Raw genomic sequence first — 25,503 nt, 5'->3', positions numbered from 1 at the left:
TAAGACAGCATGGGGCAGGAGTTCCGGAGTCCCTGACAGCAGATGAGGAAGCACATGGCATCTGCCCTGCCAGGCTTCAGAATGAAGAAATGATGTCCGAGGAACCCCCTGCTTCAGCAGGGTCAGCAACACACGAGCAACCAGCGAACAGTGCTGCAAACACGTCCAGCTCTCCACAGACCTCCTCACCAGATCTCCCTCCAGAGAGATCCCATCAGCGCAAGAAGCAGGGCTCTATCACACACAGAGCCGGGTGTGAAGCAGGAAACAAAGCCCATGAACTGTCAACGACACAAAATAAGGAGACTGCGATGTGGGGAAGGTGGCGAGGTGCGGCTGAAAGCAGTCACCCAGCACCAAACACAGACACACCTAGGACCCTCGTCTCTCTCCCACACCCGTGGCTAGTTGTGTACATGACGGCCCAAGGATGCAGATGCTCACAACTCTCCACTCCCCGAACCACCGCTCAGCAGCATTTCCCATCTTCCGTCTGGGTGGCTCCAGCCACCTCCTGCCCCATCTCCTCCCTCACAAACCCCTTTCTCACTGTCCAAGAGGGAGCTTTCTAGAAACTACATCTGTGTACCTCAATTTTATCACCCCAAATAACCATCTAACGGTTCTATGACTGTACACATTTGTCTGATTCACAGAACTAACCACAATGAGATACTAGTTCACGCCCATTAGGATGGCTGTTATCAAAACACTGGAGGCAACAAGCGCTGGCAAGCATGTGGAGAAGCTGGAACCTTTGTGCACTGTTGCTGGGAATATAAACTGATCTAGCCACTCTGGAAAACAGTATGGTGATTCCTCAAAAAATTCAACACAGCCTTACCATATGATCCAGCAATTCTACCCATAGGTACATGCCCCAAAGAACTGAAAGCAGGGAATCAAACAGATATGTGTCCACCCTTGTTCACAGCAGCATCATTCCCAAGAGCCTAAAGGTGGAGGCCACGTGGGTACTCATCAACAGATACAAAATGTGGTAAAAATTCACAATGGAATATTATTCAGTCTTAAGAAGGAAGGAAATTCTGACACATGCCACAACATGAATGAACCTTGAAAGCATTATGCTTAAGTGAAATAAGCCAGGCAAAAAGGACAAATATTGTATTATTCCACTTATATGAGGTCCCTAGAGGAGTCAAATTCACAGAGACAGAGAGTAGAACAGAGGTTCCCAGGAGCTGGGGCGGTGGGGTGGGGAATGGGGAGCTAGTGTTTAATGGGTACAGAGTCTCAGTTGGGGAAGATGAAAAAGTTCTGGACATGGATGCTGGTGAGGGTTAAACAACACGGTGAACGGACTTAATGCTGTTGAACTGTACACTTAAAAATGGTTAGAATGGTCCATTTTATGTTATGTACATTTCACCACGATAAAAAACTGTATATCAAACGCTCACAGAACTGAACACCTAAAAGGGTGAATTTTACTGTATGTAAATTATGTCTCAATAAGCTTCACTTTAACAAAAATCACCACCTTCAATCCCTTTTGGACCAGTTAATTATCTGTAATAATTTTTCTCTCACTCTCCTCCACCGTCCCACTGAGCTTGCAGGCTTAAGCAGAGAGAGACAGAGAGACAGAGACAGAGAGAGACAGACAGAGGGAGGGAGAGATTTCTGAAAGACACAGTGGCGTTCCCCAGAACTCAAAGGTCTGCCCCTCATCCTCATGGCTTTCTTCTCCCCTCCTCTCCAGCCCCTGCCGATCTCACAGTTCAAGCTGGTCCAGGCCCCGGGAGGGGGACTTCTCTCCTCCTGTCTCAGCTACAAACTGTCTAGAAGGACGACCCACCTGCACGGACTCCCACCCAGGGACAGTCAGCCTCAGCCTGTGGCGGGGTCACCCAGTGCGGACACGGCTCCGCACACAGGAGGGGGACTCAGGCATCAGGCAGCCCCTCGCTTAGACAAAGGCTAAACCCTCAGAACCACATTCAGGATCCGTAAAAATCTGGCCCAAATGCTTCTTCTAAACCACAGATGGAAACTGAAATGCAGGCAGGTAACAGCAGTGTGTGGCTCGGGCCGGGAGCAAGACCGCAAAGACTGGGAGTGACTGAGCAAAAGGAGGCGTTTATGAGTCTCAGAAAGGCATTCTGAGTAAAAATAAATATTTTGATTATTTGGCCATAAAAAGGAATGAAGTACTGACTTGCACTACAACATGGGTGAACCTTGATATTACGTAAGGGGAAAGAAGCCAGTCACAAAAGGCCACACATTGTGTGATTCCATTTATATGGAATAGGTAAATTTATATCCAGAACAGGTAAATTTATACAGAAAGAAGCAAATGAGTGGTTGCCAGGGGCTAGGGGAGAAGGAAATAGGGAGTAACTGCTTAATGGGTACCAGGCTTCCTTTTGGGGTGATGAAAATGTTCTGGAACTAAATAGAGGTGACGTTTGCAGAATGTTGTAAATGTACTTAATGCCAGTGAATTAGATACTTTAAAACGTTAAAATGGAAAATGGTACGTTATGTGTTTTTTACCACAATATAAAAAAATAATTTTGTAACACTGTACAAGCCAAAAAAGGCCACTTTTGGCTGTTTTCCACCTCTATTTCCACTCACTGGCTACCAGGTAATGGTGTCATGATCCCAGCCCCACTGGATCGGTCCCTGCTCCCCATGGGCCTCCCCACCTCTGCACACACACGCCTGGCATGTCAGCCACTTTCCCCTCAGAGACCCCAACTCCCTACAGGAGCTCCTGAGGCGTGTTTAGCTTGGGGGTGAAGAGCACAGAGGCCGGGGCCAGGCTATCTGCAGCACAGCAGCTCCAACATTCACTATCCTTTGACGCTGGTTGAGTTACTAACCTTCTATGTGCCTCAGTTTCCTCATCTGTAAAGTGGTGATAATAGTAGTGCTAACCTCACAGGGTGATTGAAAGGATGCAACGACTTAATTCATGTAAAGTGCTTAGAACAGAACCTGGCACTTAGTAAGCACCACGTAAGTGTTGGTATCTGTCAGGAAAACCGTTAACTGTTGGTTTATGCAGGTAAACCTTTAACTGTAGGTCTCTCACCGAAACATAACTTCCTTAAGGGCAGGGACTCCATCTGGCTGGGGATCCCTGTTTCCTGGCATTGCACAGGGACTGGCTCTGAACAAATGGTGGCCCTGACCCTCCCAGTGAGGGTGAGGAGATGACCTCCAGGACCCTTTGCTCAACATTCTGTGGATCTTGGAGCCCAAGAAATTTGGAAATCCCTTCCACACCATAAACCCTCCCTACCGATTGATGGACGCAGCCCACAGGAACCACTCCTCCCAGCTCAGTAGGCAGGGAGTTCACTCTGTGGTGGATTCAGGGCTACTGTAATCTAGCAAACTCAGATCCTGGAGGGAGCCATCGGCAAGCAGGAACTCCTGGCTCACGGCAGGGCTCTGTCCACATGGTCATCTAGAGTCTGAAGGCCAGCAGCACCGCCCCTCCTGCGCATGACCCCCACACTGGCATAAAGTGCCTCCACAGGAGCATCTTCTGGAGACCAGCCCTCGGGCCCCACAGCCCTGCCAGGCTCCCTGGCAGCCCCCACATGTCGAGGGTCCCAGAGAGGCGACTTCAAGGAATGAACTTTCTCTGTTGGCCCGTCCAGACCTGAGTGGGCCAGAGGTGTCTGGTGGATCTGACATCTGGAGCCACGGGGGCCAGAGGTGAAGGCTCCCGGGCCTTCCAAAATAGAGCCGCCAAGTCGGCCATCTCCCCGGGCAGGCGAGCTGAGCACCACCCGCTCTCGGCAGGCCTTCCTCAGAGGGACCAAACCCCACAGCTAAGGCCACAGCCTGCAGTCACATCAGGCCACAGGCCACTGCTAATCTAAAAGCTACTTCTCTCACAGGTCCCAGAACACACTTTCTCAGGTCTGAGCCGTCAGTGTGAATGTGACCACCACCACTTAGGCAAGTGCAATTTAAGCCCTTCTCCTGCATGTGGAAACTTGAGGATTTGTTTTGGAATCTGGTCTGTTTCCAATTCAACTATGAGAGAAACCACAGCAGGGCAGGGGTGAAAGGTGTACAGGAGTGTGGCTCGGGCTGGTTTTGCAGCACCCCAGGGTGTCTCAATACTAGCAAGAGGGGGTTGGGAAAACCTTAAAACATTCTTCAAACAAAATTAGCTTTCATTCACCTAGAAGGACTCGTTTGGTTTTGACTCAGTGGACATTTGTCGGGGGCGGACCAAGCCACACATCATGCAGCCCTGCACATGAGAGGCAGGGAGCAGGGGGCTGGCTCAGCAGCAGCAGGTCACACGTCATGACAGGGACGTGCTGGGAGGGCAGTGGGTGCTATGGACCGAACTGCGTTCCCTCAGAACTCATGTGTTGAAGCCCTCAGCCCCAGCGTGACTGTATTTGGAGACAGGGCCTCAATTTAAGGAGGTAAATGAGGTTAAACGAAGTCATAAGGGTGGGACCCTGATCTGAGAGAACTGTGGCCTGAGAAGAAGAGGAGACACCAGAGCTCTCCCTCTCTCCCTCTGCGCACAGAGAAAAGCCAGGTGAGGAAGACACAGCGAGAAGATGGCTGCCTGCAACCCAAGGAGAGGCTCTCACCAGCCACCAACCCTGCTGGCCCGCTGATCTTGAACTTCCAGCCTTCAGAACTGCGAGAAAATAAATTTCCATTCACCCAGCCTGTGGTATTCTGTGATGGCAGCCTCAGCTGCCAGACTGTGGGTTACCACGCCAGAGGGGCAAGCAGTCAAGTCTCAGGTGCCACACTGAGGCCACCTCTGCCTCAAAAGCGCCGGGCGCGGGGCACAGGCACTGAACGTGGTGACTCGCTTCCAACTGATGCTCCAAACAAGAGAGCACTGCCTCTGGTACCTTCCTGACACTCCCAGAAGGCCTCCTTTCCACCTCCTCCAATATTAGGCATTCCTCCTGTCAGTCACTGTGGTTCCTACCTGGGCCAGGCCATGGGGACCCCCGCCCCATCATCACACTGGATCACAAGAAAGAAAGAACTTTTTTCCTTCACTTGCACATACACATTTGTCTCTGGGTCCCAGTAAACCTGGAGCCACATGTGGGTGGCATCAGGTGTTAGGTGGGGATACTGAGCCTTTGACACCAATAATGGTGTGCCCATAGTCAGGGCTGGTCCTCGAAAAACTGAGGTCACCAGAGACAGTCCCAGTGTCCTGGTCTGACCTCTTCCTGACCCTGCCAACTCTGTCTGAGATTTACCCAGGACCCCAGCACTCAGTTTCCAACATGGGCAGCGCCAAGCCATTGAGCTTTCCGCAAGCACTAGACTGTGTTCCTTGGGCCACAGGCTCCCTGGGCCCATCCATCACCAGCAAGGTCCCAAGTGTTGCTGAGATGTCAGAAATATCCACCGCACAACCTGGGATATGACTGGTGAGGTCACACCGAACTGTAATTCAGAAAGGCTGGATTTTAGATTAAGTGGGCTAGATATTTTGTTCATGGGGAGAACCACAAGTGGCCTGAATCAAGGGTGTGAAGGATGGTCTGACAGAGCTCCAGAATTGGGGGCCAATTGTGAACCTCAAAGGGGGAAGGAGTCTGAGGCACTACTGGATGAATAAACGAATGAGTGAATGGAAGAATGAAGGAAAAACTTTGACTCAGCAGCCTGAATCCTCCGGCAGGATGCTAGATGCCACTCTGAGGTGGGGAAGAAGGGTGGAGAGGTTGGCAATGAGCTGGATGTAGAGCACCAGTGCCCAGAGGAAAAGGCTGGGATGCAACTGGCGAGCATCAGATCATGGGAGAGCCTAGAACCACGAGGGTGGATGAAGTGTGGGAAGCGGAGGGGAGGGGGTGGGGGGGAGAGGGCACAGCGGTCTTGAGAGCAGCAGGGTGCAATGAGAAAACAGTGGTGTCTGAGCTAGAGATGCCCATGGAACAAGTTCAGTACAAGATGCAGAAAAGTCCCTGGAATGTGACAATTAGGAGGTTCCAGTGTAGTCCCTATAGCAATAACAATAATGGTAACAATAATACAAAAAAAGTAGTAATAATAATGGTTAACATTTATGAGTACTTTCTATATGTTCTAAGCACTTTTCCCATATTTAATCTTTTTGTCCTCATAACAACTCTGGGAAGTAGATACTATTACTTTTCCTACTTTACAGATGAGGAAACTGAGGCACAGAGAGGTTAAGTAACTTTGCTGAAGGTCACACAGTAGGCAAGTACATGATGAGTGGTGACGGGATATGAACCAGGCAGTCTAGCTCCAAAGCGCACGTTTTTAAGCACTTCGTTGCACGTCTTGGCTCAGAGGAAGTGGCCAATAACTGCAACTCAAGGGATGGAACACGGCAGGAGTCAGAACTCACAGGATGAGCTGGTTAAGGGGACTTCAGTTCTGCCATTACAACACGGGGATGAAACACCTCCCCCTCTTTACCTGCTGTCAACAGAATGGATGCTAGTCCACTCTGAACTCTCCAGGAAGATGTCTCAGCATATCCAAGGTCTGGTTCTTATTCTAAGCAGGGTGAAACCCCAGAATAATTCACTTCTCCCCTGGTCCACAGTGATGGCAAAGGAGGTGAGTGGAGAATGCCAGCTTGCAACAGTCTGGACACAGCTGCCAACAGAAAGGGCAGCCAGGGCTGAAATGCCTTCCTGTTCTCCAGGAAGTTGTACTCACTTACTCAGGCCTTAGGTATGAAGCTTAGAAGTTGCAGCCAGATCAATTTGCATAAATATTTCATGTTACACCGTCCCTTTGGATATTTTAAGAACACAAGGAAAGGACATGTAAATGTAAAATGTTTATAAACTTTAAAATTAATTTAATTAAAACTTACCTCTTTCCATAAAAGGGATACAGAGGTAGATAGGCTATAAATCTATCACTATATATGTACAAACTAGAAATCATGACTTTGAGAAAGAAGCGGAAGCCAGTCCGAAGGACTAAAAAAGCTGATATGATACGGCATCTGTTTTAACCAATGCTTCCTGGCAGCTTGGGCAAAAATGGAAATAAGATGCATTACAAAGCTCTTGCCATAACACAGAGGAAGCAGGCCAGTCCCTCTGGGAAGACAGGGCTTTTCCTGGCACGAAATTCTGAAAGAAATTTCTCATGCAGAATCTTCTATGGAGAACACGATGCCTAATGGTTCTCTGAAACACTGGCCACAGGCTGCTCTCAAAGGATCCCCATTCTACCGAGATACATTTTTCTAAGCTCTTGGATTATGTTTGGGCTCCTGGCTGAAGAGTTAAAAATCTCATCTCAAAACGTATGTGATGGGAATGGTACTTCACCTCTGTGGTCTGCTTCCTGGAAATCCACAGCCCTAGTCTAACCACAGGAAAACATCAAGCAAATCCAAGTCGAGGGGCATTCTATACAACACACGACCATGACTCCTCAAACCGTCAAAGTCATCAAAAACAGGGACAGTCTAAGAAACTGTCACAGATGAGAGGAGCCTAAGGAGATACGACACCTAAATGTAACATGGTATCCTGCATGGAACCCTGGAACAGAAAAAAGATTAGGGAAGAACTAAGGAAATTTGAATAAAATATGAACTTTGGTTAATAATAATGTATCAATATTGGTGTATTAATTATAACAAATGTACCATACTAACGTAAGACGTTAATAATAGGGGAAACTGAGTGTGGGGTATACTGGTATTCTCTGTACTATCTTCGCAATTTTTCTGTAAATCAAAATCTATTCTAAAATAAAGAGTTTATTTAAAAACGAGCTTTTTGAAATTAAAATCACAACAGCGGAATCAAAAACTCCTTAAAATGGTTAGAGGGTAGAGTTAACATCGCAGAAAGTAGAGCAAAAATAAAGAGATTGAAAGTAGAACAGCAAAGAGAAGAAAATGAGAAGGCAGTCCAACATCCAAATGATAAGAGTTTCAGGAAGAAAAAAACAGAGAAAAAAGGAGAAGAGGAAGTCATCCTCTAAAATAATTCCAGAAAATTTCCCAGAACTGAAGGGTATAAATTTCCTAACTGAAACGATCCACTGAGTACCCAGCATAATAGGTCCCTTTCGAACACTGGGGATGAAGAGAAGACCATAAAAGTTTTAAACTTCTCAACAACACTGGAAGCAAGGAGACACTGAGGGATTCATTCAAAATTCTGAAGGGATATGCTTTCTAATCTAGAATTCTAGACCCAGCCAAATTACCAATGAAATGTTGAGCAAAATAACCATAGTTGCAGACATAAGAGATGTCAAAAATGTTACTTTTCTTTAATGCACCTTACTGAAGGTTGTTCTCCATCAAAATGAGGGCAAACCAAGAAAAAAACAGACACGCAATCCAGAAAATAGGAAAAGTAATACAGGAAAAAAGATAAGGCACTCTCCAAATTAAAGTTGAAACATCCCAGGATAATGACAGTTACCAAGTATAAACGGCAACCACTCTGCATTGGAACAGCATTACTAAAGAGTCAGGGGTCACTGCCATGCTTTCCCCCACTATACCACTATGTAACCTGAGGAAACTTCTGGAGGCTATGCTCCCTCAAAGCAATGAAAGAGTAAGATGAACAGAGAATGCCATGGGATGGCAGTGTGGGAAGAGCTGGCAAAAGATACGCACATGGACAAATGAAGCAACCACAAATCCCAAGCAAATATTAACTTCACGCAAAACAAAGAGACCAGCACACATTCTGAACTATGAGTAATACTGGCATAGACTTAATGATATAATACTAAATACTGATTTAAGTAAAAGTTATATATAAAAGCACATAAAAAGATGCCCAATATCATTAGTCATTAGGGAAATGGAAACTAAAATCACAATGGGATGCCACTACATACCTGTTAGGATGGCTAAAATGAAAAAGGCTAACCATACCAAGTGCTGGTGAGGACGTGGAGCAAATGGAACTTTCATACACTGCTGGTAGAAAAGTAAAACTTTGGAAAACAATTTGGCAATTTCTTAAAAAGTTAATCGTACATCTATCATATGATCAACCATTCCACTCCAAGGTATTTATACCTAAAAGAAATGAAATAACATTCCCTACAAAGTCTTGGACCCACATGTTCATAGCAGCTCTATCTGTAACAATCTCCAAGTGGAAACAACCCAAATGTCCATCAACAAGTGAATGGGTAAACAAATTGTGTTGCAGGCGTATAATGGAACAGCACTCAGCAATAAAGAAGAGTGGACTACTGATACATGTTACAACATGCATAAGTCTCAAAATAATTATGCTGAATGAAAGAAACCAGACCAAACAAAAATAGTATGGACTGTATGATTGTATTTATATAAAAATCTCAGAAATACATACTAATTTATAGCAGCAGAAAGCCCATCAGTGGTGGCCCAGGGACAAAGGGAAGGTGGGAGATGCAGGGAGGAAGGGTTACAAAGGAGCAGGATGAAGCTTTTGGGGAGATGGATTTTTTTTTGTGTAGTGATGGTTTCATGAATGTATCTATACATATGTGAAAACATCAAATTATACACTTTAAATATCTTCTTCATTGTACAGCAATTTAGACTTCAATGAGGCTGTTTAAAAATATGAAATTGGGGCCAGTCCCAGTGGCCTGGTGGTTAAGTTTGGCATGCTCCGCTTCAGTGGCCTGGGGTCAATTCCCGTGTGCAGACCTACACTGCTCTGTTAGTGGCCATGCTGTGCTGGTGGCCCACACACTAAAAAATAGAGGAAGAGTGGCATGATGTTAGCTCAGGGTAAATCTTCCTCACTAAAAACAAAACAAAAAAAAAAAGAAAGAAAAGGAAAAAAAGAAAGAAATTGGACCTCTACCCCATAATACACACCAAAATCACTTCCAGGCAGATTAAGAACTTAAACATGAGAAGAAAACATTAAAAATTTTAGAATAAACTATGAGAGATTATCTCTCTAAACTTGGGATAAGCAATTATTTCTTAAACAAGAAACAAAAACCACTAACCCTAAAAATAAAAAAGAGAAAAGATTGATAAGTGCAACTACATTAAAATCAAGAACATCTGACAAATCAGATGTCAAAATACCATAAAGAAACTTTGCAAAAAGCCACAAACTGAGAAATGATATATTCAATAGGTGTAACATTACACCTTGACTAAGGATTAGTATTTAGAGCACATAAAGAATTCTCACAGGTTCCGCTTCTAGGAAGATAGAGTAGACACACTTTCCTATTTCTCCCACTAAGCACAAAGAAAAGCCCTGGGCATTATATATAAAACAACTCTATATGAAAGATAAGAAGACTCACGGTGCAGAGTAGAAGACAGACAAGCTTGGTACCTCGAGACCCAAGGAACAACAAGGTGATAAGTTCCTGGGTCTCCTTTTGGCCTCATACATTCCAGACTTGGAGCTGAAGAATCCAGCAACCTGAAAATGCCAATGAGCACAGACCAAAAGAGCCCAAGAAAAGCTTGCTGTCCCCAGCCCAGGGCCCAGGAAAATGGCCCCTGGCATGACAGAGGACGTTTAAGCAATCACCACTCTACTCCAGCCAAACAAACGGTGATCCACTCTCACACCTGCCATCAAGGGCTGAGTGGGGAGCCTGGATTCCACCCTCACAGGCCACAAGTAAGGGGGTGCCCAACACCCCTGCTGGGGTGGTATCAGAGATGGCCAAGTAGGGAGCCAGGACTTTCATCTGAGCAAGCCTGTAATGAGGCGTCACTTCAGGTATCGCTGGAGCCCACAGGGAACCGGGACTCCTGGAGCCCACAGGGAACCGGGACTCCCATCCTGGCCCACAGTCACGGGGAGGCCCCCTTGGTGTCAGCAGAGGCAGAGTGGAGGGCCTGGACTTCTACCTCCATGGCATTGTGGGCACCCCCTTCCCCTGCCAGGTAGTGTCCAAAAGAACTAGCTAAAAAATCCCAGAACGTGTAAAGGAGTAAAGAAGACAGATAATCTGACAGGAAAATGAGCAAAACACACGAACAGAGAAAAGGGTAACAACAGTACCTACCTCCTTAGGCTGCTTTTATGATTAAATGATGTGTGCGCTCAAAACAGTTTCTCACACGTGGTCAGGTATAACAAGAGGTGATACTATTAGTATTATTATCATTACTACCACTATTTCACAGGAAATGGCACACATATCCTCAGAAAACATGAAAAGATGCTCGACACCATTAGTAATCAGAGAAATGCAAATTAAAACCATCATGAGACAATAATTCACACAATATTTATACACCAGGTGGCCAAAAAATTAAAAATCCACAGGAACTCTTACTCACTGCTAGTGGAGGATAAGTGACTACATCCACTTTGGAAAACTATTGGAATTATCTCGAAAAGTCAAACATTCACATAGTTGATGACCCAGCAACACCCATGCTGGATAAACCCTAAAGAAACTCCCACACGTGTGCCAACAGACATGTGCAGGGATGTTCCCAGCAGCACTGTCCACAGTGACAAAAGACTGGAGAAACCCAACTGTCCATCACCATGCATGTAAGTGGTAGTGTGTGCACACACTGGGGCAGTGCACAGAACGACGACGAATGGATCCCAGCTACGTGCAACATTACGAGTGAGCTTACAAACACAATGTACCATCAGGAAGAGCACATTGAGATTCAGGAGACAACCACCCAAACTCAAAGCAAGGAGCATTCTGTTTTCTAAAGAGGGGGAAAGGGAGGGAGAGATGAATTCATAAAATGCCAACATTATGAGAGACAAAGAAAGCCTGTGGAAATTCCAGGTTAAGCCATGCTAAGGAGACATAGCTGGATCAGGTACTGGAGGAAAAAATGCTATAAATGGCATTAATAGGTCAATTTATTGAAGTTAAAAACTGTAATGTGGTTATGTAAGAATATTGTGATCATCAGGAAATAAATACACACTGAAGCATTTATAGGTGACATATTGTGACAGCCTCCAATGGTTCAAAAAAATTACGTGTATGTATATAAGTACGTGTGTGTGTGTGTGTGGTTGTGTGTGTGTGTGTGTGTGTGGAGGGGGGAGGGAGAAAGAGGGAGAGGACAAGATCAATGATGAAGAAATTGGGGTAAAATGTTAATAATAGGTGAGTCAGAGTAAAGGCTATATGGGTGTTCTTTGTTCTCTTTTTACTTATACAACTTTTCTGTGAATTTGAAATTATTTCCAAATAAAAAGTTCAAAAGAAGAGGGGAAAGGGGAATGATAAAATTCAGGATAACAGTCTCCCGAGGCAGGGCAGGCAGCAGAAAGGGCTGAGTCAGGAGCAGGGAGCTGCAAGCTTCCACTGGTGCCCTCAGCTGGGGAAACAGGCCCTCGGGCATTACGTTATTATGCTTCATAACTTGGACACTGCCATTTGTATGTTATGAAGTGTATATTTGAAAAGATAAGAAGGAAAAACACCTCATCTCAGGAAGGACATTTCAGGCTGGTACCACCTGGAACTCTGAACACATCCTCAATTCCTATCATCTTTTCTTTGGAAGGATAAAATGATTCACATTTTTTTCTCTGTTTTGCTTATTCTACAATTTCCCATACTACTGCCACTGCGGGTATTTTTTGGGTGGGGCAGGAAGACAGAAGTGTAAGAGAAACCGCTAAGTTGGACAGACAGGGCAGTTTACTGCTCTTGAGTTTTAAAATGATAATTTTTAAAACTCTACCTACCTTTGGTGCAAGGGTCAACTGCTGGCTCTGGGACATGGTAGGCAGTGGGATGGGTCAGGAGGGCTGGCCTGGAGGCCAATATCCTGCCCACTGTTGGGCAGGCCCCGGGAGCAGAAGAAACACGGGAGCTGGGCACAGGCACTGGTTGGGGCCAGCCAGGTCCATGCAGGGGGGACGTCTACCTCTCAGAGGAAGAGCAAGGCTCAGGGTCAAGTGGCCTGAGCACAGGCAACAGACTGGAATCTCAGTGGGTGGTGGTGACAGCTGAAGTGAGGGACATGGACTGGAGGCAGGCATGGGGACAGGAGGCGGGCATGGGGACAGGAGGAGGTACAGCCCTGGTCCTTGACGTACTGGAGCAAAGACCAGAAACTCAAATACCTCCTGGGGACAAGCTGGTCCCCTGCTGAGTAAAGCAAATGCATGCATGGGTGGAGCACCTCGTCTGTCACATATGTGCCTCGACAGGCACTGAGTTGGCTGTGGGATCTGTGGCCAACGGGAGGTGGGGGGGTGGGGGGCGGGGCACGACTCTGCTCCAGCCACCTGTGGCCAAGCAGGAATGGCCCAGGTTTGGCAGATGTTCTGATTTTTCAAAGGAAACTAGAAATCTGAGTTCTATGTAAGGTCTCTGGATTTTTAAGTGTTGGCTCAAAGCTTTTTGAAACAAGAGGTAAGGCCTGACAAACGTGATGACCAGCATTTGGTGACCTCCTTAGTAAGCGCATTAGTCTCCTGGGGCAGCCACAGACTGGGGGCTTAAACAACAGAAGTTTCTTTTCTCACAGTTCTGGAGGCTGGAAGTACAAAATCCAAACGACTCAGTTCTTTGAGGCCTTAGGCTTCCTGGGTGCCCCACAGCACTGCGGCCTGCACACAGGAGCAGCAGCTGGCGCCTGCACTTGGGGGAAGGAGGTGATCGGGAAAATGAGGAGACCCCAGGGCACATCCTCCAGACACGCTTTGGGGCCGCAGAAGCCATGGAAATGCCTCTTTACCCCCATGCATCGGACCAACATCTGCCTGAACTATCGCGTGCAGAGAGGAAGGCCTGGGCCTGCGGGGAAATGCTGGCTCCGAGGGAGGCTGGAAGGAGGGTCTGACCTGAGGCAGGAGATCTGGTGTGCGGCTGCGGTTTGTCCTGAGCACATTAAGGCAATTACTTCCAGAATAAAGCACATACTTTATACTGCTGTTTCCAATTCTCGTTAACGATGACAAGATTTTACTTAATTTCCAAGATTTTATACATACACCTTACAATGAAAACCTTGTTTCCCAAAGACATTAATAGAATTTTATGGTTAAATATGTATATTAGTATATATAATAGTTTCAAAATAATACTATTTTTATTACCAACAACAAGATTACTGAATGCAGCGTAGGTTTTATTTGTGGTTCTTTGTGTCTCTTTGTCCCACTTGCAATGTACAAATTACTGCATTTCGAAGTCACTTGAAACAATTCTCTGTGAGATGACGCCATCAATTTTGTATACAAGACCATTCTTTTAGTTTATTTTCAATATTAAGAGACAGCTTTTACTCTTTTTGGCTTAATTTTGGTTTTTAGTTCTGTAAAATGTCTACATGGTTCCAAAGTCAACTTATGAAACGAGGTACATTGTTTGGTTTGTAAACCTGTGGTTTATTCGTCTGTTGCTTCTTTTCTAATATAAGCAAACACGTGCATACATTTCTATTTTCCCTCTTTTTTTATATAAAAGGCAGTGCACAGACACGCAGTTCTGTCCCTGGCCTCTTTCAGTTAGTAATATATCCGACAACAACTCCACAGTGATCCACAGAGACCTGCCTCGTTCCGTTTCACACCCCCACATGACACCACTTTGCAAACGTGCCATAGTTCATCCAACCAGTCCCCTCTGGATGGATCCCTGAGAGAGTACTCATCTTTGGCTTTGCAATCAGTACTGCAAAATATAGCCTCGTTTATGTGTAATGTCACTCTTTTGAGAAGACTCCATTTTGAATCCTCACTCTTCATCATGAAACCTTTGGCAGGTCACTTAACATTCCAAACCTCAGGCTCCCCATCTGTAAGATGGGGATAATAACAGTATCAAGTTCAGAGTTCAAAACCAGTTAAGACGCTTTAAAATCCCCAGCACAGGGTCTGGCACATAGTAAGCAGCCAACAAATGTTTGCTGTTGTTTTCGTTTTCCACTTTGTTTCAATTGTTCATAGCCTAGTACTTTAAAAGTTCACTATCTGGAAGGAGAGAGATGTCAATTTTTAGTTGCCTGATGGGGTGTTGAGCACTGAGAGGTGTAGGAACAAGTCCTGCTGAGGCACAGAGAGAATCAACTCATGCAAATGACGTGGTGGTATCAGAGGCTCACCCTCCCCAGGTGCAGGCTGGGGAGCCTGCCTTCCTCACCACCAAAGTCACAGCTAACACTGCCCTGCCCCTCGCAGTCTGCAAGATGTCACTTAGTCTCTCCACCGCCATGTGCAGCCTTAACCAGCAGCTGCCTTTTACCTGGGGGCCTCTACTTCCCTCCAAGGTCCTGGCTGTCACGCACTGTCCCTTTGGTTTCTGAAGCCTTCTGAAGTCCCTCTCTTCATGTTCCTGTGTTTTTGCTCGATGCCACTTTTCCACACTGAATCAGCTAATGAAGCTTCTCTGGGGGCCTGAATTGAAACACCATACGCCAGCCTGTGCTGAGCAGGGCACAAGGGCCAGGATGTGCACGTCTGGCTTGGAGCTGGCGGTGGGGGTGTGATTTGAAAACTGGGATTTGCTACTTGGAGGCTTTTTTTAACTTATTTTGAAATTATTATAGATTCACAGGAAGTTACAGATAGTACAGAGAAGTCTCTAGTACTCTTCACCCAGTTTAGTTATATCTTACCTAACTGTAGTGCAATAACAAAACCAAGAAGCTGACACTGGCGCACTGTGTGCACACTTCCATATCATTTTATCACAGGCATAGATTCGCATAACCACGACTGCAAGCAGGATGCAGAGACAAGTTCCCGCACCACAAAGATCGTCCTCGTGCTACCCCTTTACAACAATCGTGGATTTGTCTAGTTCTCCTTTCAGTTCTTTCTTCACATTGTTTGCAGATCTATCATTTGAAGCATACACATTTGGGATTTTTCTCTCTTCTTGGTAGATAGACCCTTTTATCATTATATAACGTCCCGCTCTGCCCCTGGTAATTTTCTTTGCTCTGAAGTCTACTGTATCTGATATTAATATAGCCACTCCTGCTTTCTCTTGATCAATGTTTGTGAGATATATATATTTCCATCCTTTTACTTTCAACCTACCTATATGCTTGTATTTGGAGGTTTTTTTTTTGAAGACTAGCCCTGAGCTAACATCTGCTGCCAGTCCTCCTCTTTTTGCTGAGGAAGACTGGTGCTGAGCTAATGTCCATGCCCATCTTCCTCTACTTTTTTGTATGTGGGATGCCTGCCACGGCATGGCTTGATGAGCAGTGCATAGGTCCGCACCCGGGATCCAAACCAGCAAACCCCGGGCCCCTGAAGCAGAACAAGCGAACTTAACCGCTGCGCCACAGGGCCGGTCCCTGAAGTGAGTTTTGATAGACAGCTTATAGTTGGGTTGTGTGTTTTTTTTTAAATCCACTCTGACAATTTCTGTCTTTTAATCATTGTTTAGAACATTACATTTAATGTAATTATTAATATGTTAGGGCTTAAACGTGTCATTTTAATTTTTACTCTGTTCTATATTGTTTTATTTTTCCTGCCTTTGTGTAGTTTACTTGAACATCTTTTTAGAATTCCACTTTGATATACCTCCATAGTGTTTCTGACTGTATCTCTTTGTACAGATGTTTTAGTGGCTGTTCTAGGTATTACCTTATACATACATAACTTTTCAGTTTACCCGTGCTGTCATTTTACCAGTTCGCGTTAAGTACAGAAACCTTACCTCCCCTTACGTCCCTTTACCCTCCCTCACTTATTATATAATTGTCTTAACTATTTTGTCTACAGACATTTAGAACCACATCAGTGTTATAATTTTTGATTCAATTATAAAATTTAGGAAATTCAAGAGTAGAAGGAAAATATATCATATTTACCCATGTTTTTTATTTGTTCCATCATTCTTTCTTCTTTCCTGATGTTCCAAGATTCCTTCTTTTATTATTTCTTTTCTTTAGAGAATTTCCGTTAGCAATATATATAATTTGTTATTAAGAACTTTTATTTGTTTTTGTTTTTCTGAGAAAGATTAGCCCTGAGCTAACATCTGCCGCCAATGCTCCTCTTTTTTGCTGAGGAAGACTGGCTCTGAGCTAACATCCGTGCCCATCTTCCTCTACTTTATATGTGGGACGCCTGCCACAGCATGGCTTGCCAAGCAGTGCCATGTCTGCACCTGGGATCCGAACCGGCGAACCCCGGGCCGCTGAAGCCGAACATGTGCACTTAACCGCTGTGCCATGGGGCCCACCCACCTTTAGCAATATTTTTAGGGTAGGCCTGCTGGTGACAAATTCTGTTAGTTTTCCTTCATCTGAGAATGTCTTAATTTCCCCTTCATTTCTGAAGGATATTTTCAGTATAGGATTCTGGGTTAATAGTTATTTTCCTTCAGCACTTGAAACTGTTACGTCACTTCTTGTTGCCCTCCATGGTTCCTGATGAGGGATCCACTGTCATTTGAATTGTTTTTTTGCTATAGGTAAGATGTTGCTTCTCCCTGGTTTCTTTCAAGATTGTTTCTTTGTCACGAGATTTTAGAAATTTAACTTGTGTCTCGGTGTGGATTTCTTTGGGTTTATCTTGTTTGTGGTTTGCTCAGCTTCTTGAAACTGGAGATTTACATCTTTTGCCAAATTTGGAAAATTTTAGCTATCTCTCAACCTGCTGTTTCCTCTCCTTCTGGAATTCCAGTAACATGTATGTTAGATCTTTTGTGATAGTCCCACAGGTCCCTGAGGCTCTGTTCTTTTTTTCATTTTGGTCTACTTCCTCTGCTGTTCATATTGGGTAATTTCTATTATTCTATTATTCTATCTTCCTATCCTGCTATTGATATCAGCTACTGATTTTCTAATTTTGGTTTTTGTATTCTTCAGTTCTAAAAATCCTCATTTTGTTTTCCTTTCTCTCTTCTATTTCTTTGTTGAGACTATTTTTTAATTTGTTTCAAACATGTTTGTAATTGCTCACTGAAGCATTTTTATGATGGCTGCTTTAATATTCATTCCAGATAATTCTAACATCTCTGCCATCTTGGTGTTGGTGGGCATTGATTGGATTGTTTTCATTCAGGTTGTAATTTTCCTGGTTCTTGTTATGACAAGTGGCTGTCAACTGAAACCCACATATTTTGAATATTATGAGACTCTGGACGTTATTTAAAACTTCTGTTTTAGCTGGATACCCTGATACCATCCTGGCAGGAGAAGGAAGGTACTACCTCATCACTGCGAGGTGGGGATGAATGTCTAGGTTCCCCACTTGACCTCTGTTGACACCTGAAATGAGGAGGGTCTCCTTGGTGCTTCTGGGTGGGAGTAGGAGTTCCATCTCCCCACTAGGCCTTCATTGATCCCATCTGGCCTGGGGACGGCTGCTCCTTAGGCCGCCTCCACTGACACCTTGGGGAGGGGGTGGCATTTGCCTGGAGTTGAGCAGTTATTATATAAACTTTTCTCTCTTGCTAGTATGCCCCTTTCCTGGTCCTCTGGCTAGAGGGAGCAGGATTTTGTTGAGAAGTCACTACTGTGTCATTCCCTGGGTCCTGAGGTCTCTAGCCAGCCTGCCTTCTTCTCTGGGCCAGAATAATCTTCTTATGCTTGTTTTATATATATTCTCCATGGCTGTTAGTCGTTCTTAGCAGGAGGAATAGGGAAAAGTACTTCTCCTCCATCTTTCCATAAGTGGAAATTACTTGGAGCCTTTAAAATATGTTTCAGATGTCAAAGTGGAGCAAAAGTAAAACAAAGTCAGAATGCCTGTGGCAAACACTTTCACATCTTAGATAGCTCTGAAGGTAGTGTGGCTGACGTGGTAAAAGGGCACAGGTGTGGGGCTGGAATGACCTCAAAGGGAATACTAACTTGAACCTTGGCAAGCTGCTTTGACTGTCAGAGGCTGTGTTCCTTGTGGAAAATAAAAACCAAGCTACTTATCACGTAGGATGTCATGAGGAGTAAGTGAGATAAAATTTGTCCAGTGCCTAGCACGAAGAACACATGCTATACAATCTCTTCACTTTTCTCCAACAGATCCAACCTCATATCCTAACATTTCCTAAAGAATCCTGAATTGTAGCTCAAACTGTTTATAATCCTGCTGTTTATAAAACTGCTGCCGAACTTCATGACACTGGAGGAGTCCTTTTCCCTCGCTGGGACTAGATCCCTACTACTCAGTGGAGGGGCTGCAGCAGTACCTGGGAGCTTGTTAGAAACACAGAACCCCAGGCACCACACCCGGCCTGCTGAATCAGAGCCCGCATTGAGCGGGCTGAGTTTGGCACACCAAAGTTCGGGAAGCGGTGCTCCGGGTGACCTCTATGGCCACTTTCAGCTCTGACCTTATCTATCGCGGGCTTTCCCACCTCCGCACCACTGCCGAAATGCTTTTACCTTCCTACCCTGGCCACACAGCGCTAACCACCTTGAAGGCACAGCACAATCCCACCTGCCCTGCCCGAGCCCAAGCACAGAGCTTTCTCTGACCACCCCAACCTAAAGTGACCCTCTAGACTCCTTAAATTACCATTCTCTGGACTGTTGGTTACACGATTAATCATGTGTTCAGTGACAGCTTGCCTGTTTTGTCTTGAGTGACTATTTCAATCATATATCATGTATTCTTAATAAACTTTCTACATCTTCTCAGAAACTGAGGGTGTACACAGTTCCTGTAAAGCTTTTGGGAGCAGAGACCATGACTTCCACATGCCAGTTCCCACACACAAGAGACATTCAGATATGTAATCATTTTCCCTGAGACAGTGTTCTAAACACAGCTTTCACGTCCCTACAATTAATAATGAGAAAATGCTATGATTATCAGTATTTAAAAAGAGCATAGGTAAATCTATATTTTCTGCTCCCTGAGATATTAAAAAGGAAATTTTTTTTCTTTTTAATGACAATACCCAATGCTGGAGAAATTGTGCTGAAACACAGCTCTTTTACAAAACACATTGGCAATACATAGCATGGACCAAACAGATGTTTCCAGAAAACCCACTCCTGGGACTTTATTTTAATTAAGCAAAAGCAAGAGTTTATTTACATCAAGAGTCATATATATAACAGCAAAATCTTGGACATGATCTAAATGTCAAACAACGAACTGGGGCACATCCATTTGATGGAGTCCCAAGGAAGCATTTACAATAATTAGGAAGGCTGTATTCAAACATAGGAAAAATGTTGATTCAATATTAGGTAAGAAAATCAGAATATAAAATAACATGTGTTACTGATTATAAGTAATATGTGTAAACAAGAACTAAAAAAGACGGAACCAAAAACCAGAAATTGTATTTTAAGATGGTGGGATTGTATTTAATTTTGTGTACTCATTTTTTTCCCCCAAATTTTTTATTTTGCCAACTTTTCATTAAATTAAAAAAAAAAACAATGTTTTAAAATGACACCAAAAGTAAATTTGGAGATCATTTTGGAATGATTCCCTTAGGAACAGATCAAAGCCATTTTCTTTGCAGGCTCACCTGTAATGCCATCATGTGGGATCTGACAATTATGTGACATTTGACTGAATAACCAAGGCCTCAGCACCAAGCAGTGCTCAGCAGCTACAGAGCAAAGGAGGTTTCAAGGGTGGAAATCACCATCTTGAAAGAAAAGCCATTAATTCCTAACCTGTAGCTGCAAACTGTCATTCATTCTTCCCCCCACTCCCACTAAAATAAGGTGCCATTCGCAGACTGCCAGTGGGACGTGTGCTGATTAAAGAATGAAAAGCTTTCAAAATGTCTTTAGCCCCCGTACCACATTCCTTAGCACTTCACCCATGGGGAACCCAGTCTGCTTCGCTCCTTTGGTGGTAGGAGCAGTAAGTGGGGCCCAGGCACGCTCACTGGTGACCTGTGGGTCCCCTGATCTGCAGTGACCCAATCTTACATGACCCTCGACCAGCTTCAGAGCCTCATCCATCTATAAAATGGAATATTGATGCTTCCTCACAGGGAGAAATTAAATGAGGAGATAATTTGAACATTCCTTGAACATGGCAATGATTAATATATGCTGCCATCTCAGATATCAATTATATCCTATCAATGTTTAAAATTAACAATTAAAAAATATTAAATTGATACCACTCATTGCTAGCTGAGGAGGGACACTTGTCTATTCCCAGCTGGAGTCTATACTGATAGACTGTTTGAAAGGGCAATTTGGAACCACTGTGGTGTAACCAAAGCTTTAAAAACTTGCATGTCATTTGACCCAGCAATTCTACTTCTGAGACTGTCAAAAGGAAATTCGATAGATGAGCAAATGCATGTGTACAGGGCTGTTCATTGCAGTATTACTTATAAGCAGAAAACTGGAAACTGCCTACATGTCCAGCAGAAGACTGCTTAATGAATCCGGCACACACTCGCGGTGGGACCTTACTCAGCACTAAAGAAGTTGTACAAGTAGAGTTAATCCCATACAGATGTGGTCATGGACTACTGAACTCCTTAAAGTAATAATATTTACTGTGTGATTCTGTGTTGTGAGGAAAGAATCTATCTAACTAGAGAGAGAATACATGTACCCTATATAGGATATCCAGTCTGAGAAAGAGAGCATCATTTATGGACTTTTCTTTTTTTTTTTAAAGATTTTTTATTTTTTTCCTTTTTCTCCCCAAAGCCCCCCGGTACATAGTTGCATATTCTTAGTTGTGGGTCCTTCTAGTTGTGCTATGTGGGATGCTGCCTCAGCATGGCTTGATGAGCAGTGCCATGTCCGCGCCCAGGATTTGAACCGACGAAACACTGGGCTGCCTGCAGCAGAGTGCGCAAACTTAACCACTCGGCCACGGGGCCGGCCCCCTGGACTTTTCTTAATCTGGTATTTCCTGAGCATCCACACCTTGGCAGGTGCAGATGGTGGATTAATAGCTCCTGTCTGGAGAGGGAGAGAGACTTATGTAGAGAGCACCAGGGAGAAGGGATCAATAGAAAGGCCCCTGGGACGTGAGGCTATGGCCAGAGATGTCTGCCACCCTGCCCAGGCTCTAAAATGAGCTGTGGTTGCGGAGGGGGGTGGTCTCAGCTCAGAGAGGACCTGGAGCCTTGCTGCTGGAGAGGAGCAGAGGGGCTGCTCAAGGCTCTGCTGCAGCTGTAAACCCCTGAGCAAGCAAGCACAGCAAAGATGCCTGCCCCACCCCTTCACAACAGCTCCAGCAGGCTGTGGAGCTTCCACTGGGACTCACTGAGCACCTGTGATCAAATCTGATGGGACTAACATCAGCTCTGTGCCTGCTCTGTTGTTGTCTTGATCACATGCTGTTTGTGTGTTTGTGTGTGTGTGTGTGTGTGTGTGTGTGTGTGTGTGAGGAAGATTGATGCTGAGCTAACATCTGTGCCAGTCTTCCTCTATTTTATATGTGGGTCACCACCACAGCATGGCTTGATGAGCAGTGCTAGGTCCATGCCCAGGATCCAAACCTGCAAACCCCAGGCAGCCGAAGCAGAGCATGTGAACTTAGCCACTACACCACCAGGCCGCCCCCACATGCATTTTCTCATCCACTCTTCCCGTCTTCAAGATGATGGAAGTTTCCAGGGTCACAGAGCCAGCAGAAGACAAAGCTGGGGTTTGAACCTGGAGGTCAGCACTCACCACCGCCCACCACACTGACCCTTACTCATGCCCAGTGTAAGGGGATAGAGAAAGAGTAGACATGTTCCAGGAACACAAGCTGGAGAGGACAAGCATGCCCAAGGAGTGCAGATGCAGAGAAGGAAGACAGGATGTCACTGAGTAGTAGACTCCCTTATTCCAGAGGGCGAGATGGCCATAAGCTGGCCCCTGGGGGATGAGAGCATGCACAGGGCCCAGGGGAGAATGAGGGCAGTGTTGGTAATGACAGTAACGACAGCAGCGTGTGGAGCACTTACTGTGGCACAGGCACCACAGCAAACACTGCACCTGCATTAGCTCCCTTAAATCCCACTACACCTAAGAGGCGTGCTCTCTCAGAAGCTCTACTTACCAGTGAAGAAACGGAGGCTCAGGGCTTGAGAAACCTGCCTGAGGCCACCCAGCCGGAAAGTGACAGAGCCAGGATTCCAACCTCGACAGTCTTTTTTCAAACTAACTATCCCAGTTCTGCAGGTCAGAGTCTAGCAGAGGTCTCACCAGGCTAAAACCAAGGTGTGGGCAGGCCGTGCTCCTTTCTGGAGTTGGAGGAGAGAATCTGCTTCCTGTTCACTCAGGTTGCTGGCAGAGTTGAGTTCCTGTGGTTGTAGGACTGAGGTCCCTCTTCACTTACTGGCCTTAAAATGTTGATTCCAGCTTCTAGGAGCTGCTGCATTCCTTGGCAGCTGGCCCCTCCTCCAGCAAAGTCAGCATCAGCTGGTGGAGCCCTCCCACCAGCATTTTCACGTCGTCTCTCTGACTTACCTTTTCCAGTTGTCTTCCACTTTTTTGTTAATTGTTTTTTAAATTGTAGTAATATATACACAACAAAATTTACCATTTTAGCCATTTTTAAGTGTATAGTTCAGTGGCATTAAGTGCATTCACATTGTTGTGAAACTATCGCCACCATCCATCTGCAGAACTCTTTCCATCTTGCAAAACTGAAGCCATTAAACACTAACTCCCCATTTTCTCCACCTCTCAGCCCCTGGCAGCCACCACTCTACTTTCTGTCTCTGAATTTGACTCCTCTAGGGACCTCATATAAGTGGAATCGTACAGTATTTGTCCTTCTGTGACTGGCTTATTTCACTTGACATACCACCCTCAAGGTTCATCCGTGTTGTAGCATGTGTCAGAATTTTCTCCCTTTTTAAGCCTGAATAATATTCCACTGTGTGGATGGACCACATTTATTTTATGCATTCATCTATCAATTAGACACTTTAGTTGCTTCCACCTTTAGGCTATTGTGAATAATGCTGCTCTGAATAAGGATGTGTACATATTTCTTCCAGATCCTGCTATTAATTCTTTTGGGTATGTACCCAGAAGTGGAATTGCTGGATTATATGAGAATTTTTTTTTTGGAGGAAGATTAGCCCTGAGCTAACATCTGCTGCCAATCCTCCTCTTTTTGTTGAGGAATACTGGCCCTGAGCTAACATCTGTGCCCATCTTCCTCTACTTTATATGCGGGATGCCTACCAGAGCATGGCTTGCCAAGCGGTGCCATGTCCACACCCGGGATCCGAACAGGTGAACCCTGGGGCACCGAAGCAGAACGTGCACACTTAACCACTGTGCCACTGGGCTGGCCCCAATAATTTTATTTTTAATTTTTTGAGGAACCACCATACTGTTTTCCATAGTGTCTGTACCATTTTACATTCTGAACTCAGGCAGTCTTAATCCACATTGTGTGCCCTTTCTTCTATGATGTCTGAGGAAGGGTGCTCTGGGTACAAGGACCCAGGGACAAAGTTGCAGAGGCAGGCTGAGCAGGTGTGTCTGGTGGGCAGGGCAGAGCTGGCTGGCACAGAGGAACCAGAGGTGTGCCTGGCTGAGACATGTAGATTCAATGCTGGAGAAACAGGGAGCCACTGAAGATTCTGAGAAAAGGGGGGAGATCTGAAGACAGGGTTTCATTGGGAAGATTGTCCTGGTGATAGCACATGGCTTAGATTGAGGGGGTAAGAGCTGGCATGAAACATCCTGTAGCCCATGGTTCTATGCGAGGAGCCCAGAGATTCCTCTTTATACGTTCATTAGTTCATCCAACAATCCATTGATTCCAAACCCATCACCACATTCAGTGCCAATCCTGGGGCCACAGATATGAATCCACCCGGGGATCACAGCCCGCTGCCCCGGCAATGCACAAAGGGGATGGAATTCAGGGGCGTGGGCCAGTATAGAAAATCTGTATTTGTAACTGATACACACAGGAGGAAACACACCGCATTCCAGGGACGGATCACATTTTCCCAGCCTCAGAATCCCAGTTCCTCATAGGGCACAGGTTTCTCTCACCTGCAAACGCATAACACTGGCCATAAACTCAAATTATGACTCAGCATTTTCAGAGCTTGGCTTAATAATTAGGAACAAAGCTGAGTAAAGGGACCAAATTTCATTTGTGTTTTCTGCCCAAGTTCTAATTCTTAGAGCTATTTCCCCCCAGTGTCCTATGAAAATAAAATCACTCTCTTTGAAGCAAAACTCTTCCACGCAGAAGAAAGCTGCTGCCTGTTCTCACGGACACCCAAGAGCCATGTGCTGCACAAGCTTCTTGGAGCAGCTGAGTTCCAGATGTGCAGGAGGACTGGCCAGACTCAGCTCCCACCCAGCCCCCTGGAGACGGCTGCTGTGGGTGGGGGGACTTTCCTCTGGAGGCCACATTGCCCCTGGCCTCTTCTGCTCCTCTGCACTGACCCATCCACAGCACTGCCCGCTCCAGCCTCCAGGCCCACACAGGCTCCCTCTGCAGTCTGTTCATCTTGGTGGGGACTGGTTGGGAGGCAGAAGGTTAAAGTGACTGGAGGACCAAGACCAGGGATCGCCTGCTGTGAGCCTGTCCTGGGCTGGGCAGGGTCTGTCCAGGAGCTCAGAGTCAGTGCAGGTGCAGAGGTTTCCAGGGAGTGAGAGTGGCAAGAGAAGCACAGGTGGGCCACAAATCTTCCAGGCCCTCGGAAGCCTGGAATCCC

At 45.4% G+C, this 25,503-nt stretch overlaps 1 protein-coding gene across 1 annotated transcript in view; it reads right to left on the bottom strand.

Moving 5' to 3' along the window:
- COL23A1 (collagen type XXIII alpha 1 chain) overlaps positions 1-25,503 on the bottom strand; it is a 313,810-nt gene that overhangs the window by 233,587 nt on the left and 54,720 nt on the right. The gene's annotated exons all lie outside the window — the stretch shown is intronic.

Source organism: Equus quagga, chromosome 7 (genome assembly GCF_021613505.1).
Source record: "Equus quagga isolate Etosha38 chromosome 7, UCLA_HA_Equagga_1.0, whole genome shotgun sequence".
NCBI lineage: Eukaryota > Metazoa > Chordata > Mammalia > Perissodactyla > Equidae > Equus > Equus quagga.
The sequence above is the reverse complement of the archived record's forward strand: the minus strand, read 5'-3'. Positions and strand labels throughout refer to the sequence as shown.